The sequence below is a fragment of the Podarcis pityusensis genome (assembly GCF_964106645.2).
Source record: "Podarcis pityusensis genome assembly, chromosome: 3".
In the NCBI taxonomy this organism is placed as follows: Eukaryota; Metazoa; Chordata; class Lepidosauria; order Squamata; family Lacertidae; genus Podarcis; species Podarcis pityusensis.
The window spans coordinates 31,215,340-31,220,380 of record NC_138026.1 but is presented as its reverse complement, the minus strand read 5'-3'; the positions used below and the strand labels follow the sequence as shown (position 1 = coordinate 31,220,380).

General features: G+C 43.8%; 1 long non-coding RNA gene across 1 annotated transcript; it reads left to right on the top strand.

The window, feature by feature from the left end:
* The first annotated feature begins 238 nt into the window (after positions 1-238).
* LOC308474067 lies at positions 239-1,536 on the top strand. Its single transcript, XR_013984478.1, has 3 exons — positions 239-365; positions 924-1,000; positions 1,364-1,536. It is a non-coding gene; the product is annotated as an uncharacterized lncRNA (long non-coding RNA).
* Positions 1,537-5,041: the final 3,505 nt, after the last annotated feature.

Below are 5,041 nucleotides of genomic sequence, written 5' to 3'. Positions count from 1 at the left end.
GGCTTGTGTTCTTTTCTTTTGATAATGTCTTCATTTTTGTCAGGCAATCCTCCCCCTTTCTAAGTGAACCTGACTCATTATTCTACTTCACTTTAATTTCTATTATCCTTTTGATGCTGGCGTGTGGGTTTTTATTGGTCATCTTTCTGTTGCCTTAATGCAACTGCAGATAGTGATTATATTCATTTATGACATGTACAGTATATCCTCGCCTTCCTTCTATGATGCAATTAGAGATGGCAGATGGATGATCCTACAACAATCTCCCATCCAGGCCAGACTGGGGGAAGCAGAAGAACCAATTTGCCTGGACCTCAAGCTCAAAGGCGATCTCAAATGTAGTTACTTGTTAACTGGGTTATCTGGTAAATTTCACAACTGGCTTTCATGCACATTGGTCCAAAACGTGGCACACACACACTCTGCTTGGAGCTGCACATTTAAGCAATGCGGGGATGCGATTTGGTATTACCGTGTGACCCAGATTTCAAATTACTCAGTTTTTGGGGTGGCACAAAACATGGGGTTTGTGGCACAAAGCTAGCACTAAACTTTGGCGTCAGTGGGAGGGGGATGATGCAGAATTTTGAGGTCACATGTTAATGAAGCTCCTTCAGATCACGATGACGGCAGAGAATATTACTACTTGTCATATGACCTAGGCGGAAGACAATACCTGTTGCCACCCTCACAGAAGAGCTGAGGCACAATTACACTTCTGTAACAGCTCACACTTTTGTTCTCCGATTACTTAACAGAGTAGGATAGAAAAAGAAACACCCCCCCCCCCAGCATTGTGCATTTTTGGGGTATGTGCTGTTGTTTCCCATGGGAGGGAAAACAAGTACGGACAGAATGGGCAAGCATTAGGGACATTTTATAGAATAAAGCTGTGATTTCCTTATGTCTCTGCACATCCACAGGGAAGAGCAATTTTGCAGAAACATCAAGATGGCAGGATAATGGATTCCTCTGACAGAATGATGAGTGAAAGAAAGAAGTAATTACCATTAATGCACTTCAATTACGGCTCAACTTTCTTTCTTTTCCTTTATTCTTTTTTTCCCCCTTTAAAAAAGCTGCACGTTCATGGCTAAATTTCTATTTAAAACGAAACAGTTGCCACAGAGCCGTCACAGCTAAGAGCAGAAATTCCCTCCCAGCTACCGGCAAATTAGCAGTAATGTCCTTATTATACCAAAAGTGGGATGATTGGATTCTTCCAGGCAAATGCAGGAAGTGCTTGTTTGTTACGACGGCCTTCCTCCTTCCTCCTTCCTCCCTAAAAAGTCACAGTTGAACTTTGCTTCCAGGGCTAATCACCAGCTAAGCATGATACCACTTTCTTCTGGTTCCTATTTAGCTTTCAAAGCCCTCACAGGATCTCTGTCATGGATCAGTACCACCTTCCAGCCGGGAGTGAGGTCAGCGGACAGCCTCGCTACACAGGAAGGCATGTCCTATTAGAAAAGGGAAGTCTGCTCAAAGCCTTCAGATCTCGAGTGACTAAAAATAAACTAATGAGCCTTAAATTAACTCCTTTTCTTCACCAAGCCATTTTCAGCCACGAGGGACCAAAAAAAGGAAGAAATTTATTATCTGGGAAAGACACAAGGGGCATGAGGCTGATATTTGGTGCTCTTTCCGAGGTTGGATGTCCCTAAATGGTCTTGTTTTGTTTGTGAGTTGCACAATTGGGTGGTTGTTAGTTTTCAACTCATGACTGCATTGCACCACACAAAACATCTTATGGTGGGTCTCCCAACAGTTCTCATGTTTCTGGAGCCACATTTGCAAACAGTTAGTTGTTCCTGGTGTCAACAGTGATGCTTATCACAGGGATCAGTCAAGACTTCTCTCTTATACAAACATAACCACTTGTGATAAGACAAGTGCAAAGGTGCACTTAGCCCCTGCTCCTTTGATACCCCAGTTTTGTACCAAACTGGCTTTATCTCCGATTTATTTATATTTAATTTCAGTAACCACTTAATATTGGTTTTCGTGTTTTTCTTTCTCATATTCTGGTTTTCTGCCACCACCTTTTGTTGCCACATGTTTTCTGCATCAGGGATGGGAAACTGCAGTCTTCCAGCTCTCATCAGCCCCAGCTAGCATGGTCAATGGATGATGGGAACAAAAAGTATGGGGTTCTAGACTCCCCATACTTGTGAAACAGGCTTAATGCAAGTTCCGGCAGCAGCACGATAAATATGATTTGTATATGTAATAGCAAAGCCAGATGCCTTCATCTGCCCCAAGTGCAATAAAACACATCCATATTTCTCTCTATAGCCACATCAGGTACTGTAACTCTCCAACAATTTGACTTTACCCCCAATGGGTAAAGTCTTGAATTGTCTCCCAAGACAGATGGATGCCAACAATGGTTTGTAACACACCTATTATTATTATTATTATTATTATTATTATTATTATTTACATTTATAGACTTTGTCCATGATCTCACGGTAGGTTTCAAAAGAAATAACGATAAACTTTTTATGAGTTTCTTTTTTGGGGGGTGTCAGTCTGGATAGAACCCAGGGTCCTCTTCCAAGCCTTCAGTACTGTTCCTGTGAATGCAGAAAGGGAATCCTGCCAAACTAGCCCTTTTGCTGAGCTTTATGGCTTTAGCTGGCCATGCTCATCAGCATCTCAAAAATGAGCCGAGTGACGGTGCCCTCCAGGAAATGGGGTAGTCATTCCCTCCTACTCCCCTCACCTGGCTGGTGGCCATGTGATCTTGGGTAGGAGGACAATAGCCAAAGCTGTGAATGAGCTGAAAGAAGGCTGGAAGCTGGAGACACAGAGACACGTCTTGCTCTGTGCTGAACAGTGGGGCTTCTCTGGAAATGTAATGGGGAAGCAAGCTCTGTTGGGGGTTTTCATGCTGTGGGCACTGGTGGAGGAAGAGGCATGGGGGGGAGTGCACCGCCCCCGGCAGCACAATCCCAGTGGGGTGCCATCGCAGCTGCCTCCCTGCCCATGCTGGGCACCACACCCCTACAGGCAGTGCGCCACACCCCCAGGACGCATGCCACCCCCCCCACAGGTGACACGCCACACCCCAGGGTGCGTGCCACGCCTCCGGGATGCACGCCAGCCATGCCCCCATCTGCTCTCCGCACCCCAGTGCCGGAGCATGAAGCTCCGCCACTGGCTGTGGGGGCGCCCATCCTATGCTCAGGTTGTGTATATGTCTAATTTCTTCGCTTAAAAAATTTCTTCCATTCAAATCAACAGGAAACGAAAGTGGTCCATTTCTGCAGGGTTGTGTCTGAACTCCATTCTAGGAAGTCAATTCATTGGCAAAAGAATCAAATCGGGATGCTCATAATATGCTGTGATAAATTCACTGGAAAATCCTATAATAAGACTGTCTCAAGAGGAGGCTGTTCTGCTAATCTGTTTTTGGATGCCCCATATGCATAGGGGAAAATCTGTTTTCTAGGAGTCAACAGCTGAAACATTGACTGATAGAGACTCTGTTTACACATTCCTTGGAATCTCGTTGGCATACAACTCCCATCTTTCCTGACCATTGGCTACGCTGGCTGAATGGGTGTGCACACAGGACCCAATATTCAACTTGAAACTGTGCCTTAAACACAAACACACATACACCCCCTGATCCGTTTCTGAATTGCTCTGTGATCTTTCTGCTTCAATCGGTACTCTGGGTTCAAAGCCACTCTGTATGAAATGGAGCTCTGCATTCCCCATTCACTAGAAAATGCTCCCAAAACAAGGTGCATCCTCACCACTCATCAGCTGATGGGTGTGTACCTTGCTCCAGTAGTTTCCATGGAAACCATTTTAGCGGTGGTTTCAGTGAAAAAGTTTCCAGCTCCTAGAGCAAGGCAAAAAATCACCGCCAATCAGCTGGTGCCAAGAAGGGCACACCTTAATCAACAGCTCCTGATTGTATCTTTGAACCCGTGACTGTTTGCACCTCACACCTGACATTATGTATGACATCAGGTGTGAAGCAGGTGGGTGTGAAATGCCTGGCAGGCCGCGTCCGGTAGACTGAGGAGAACATGCGTTTTGATGGGTGGGGCAATGGGTGAGGAGAGTCACCCCCACATCCTGCCCTAGCCATCCGAATCATTTTTGAATTATTGTTAATATTTTATTGAAAGAATGTCAGTTATAAAAGATAAGGTGGTGAAAGAACAAATAAAAAAGAGGGACAGAAAAAGATATAGTATAATATGGTAAATATAATAAATTACATATTACAGTGGTACCTCGGGTTAAGTACTTAATTCGTTCCGGAGGTCCGTTCTTAACCTGAAACTGTTCTTAACCTGAAGCATCACTTTAGCTAATGGGGCCTCCCACTGCTGCCACACCGCCGGAGCTCGATTTCTGTTCTTATCCTGAAGCAAAGTTCTTAACCTGAGGTACTATTTCTGGGTTAGCGGAGTCTGTAATCTGAAGCGTATGTTACCTGGAGCGTATGTAACCGGAGGTACCACTGTACAGAGGTACCTTGTTTGCGAACACAATCCCTTCCAGAAGTCCGTTCGACTTCCAAAACATTCGAAAACCAAGGCGCAGCTTCCTGCACTCAAGCAGAAGCCGTGTCAGACGTTCAGCCTCTGAAAAATGTTTGAAAATCGGAACACTTACTTCTGGGTTTTTGGCTTTCAGGAGCCGATTTGTTCATCAACTAAACCGTTCGAGAATCAAGGTTCTACCATATAATATAAAATATAATAAATAATATAATATAATATAATATAATATAATATAATATAATATAATATACTTAAAATTGTCAGTACTCAGCCCTCATAAACAGAATTTGGGTGGAAAACACTGAAAAAATGCTGAGTTTTAAAATATGGCAACTCTAAGTTGAAACCCAATTCGCCGGTGTCCCCACTATTTGAAGAACCAAACATTTGGCTTTTAAAATGAAAGAGGAAGCATAAAGTTAGACTATACTGTACAGTCATCAGGGAGCTTAGATATAACTGAACATCCTTTCCATCTAAAAGTCAGATTGACAAAGCTTACATAACGTCCTTGA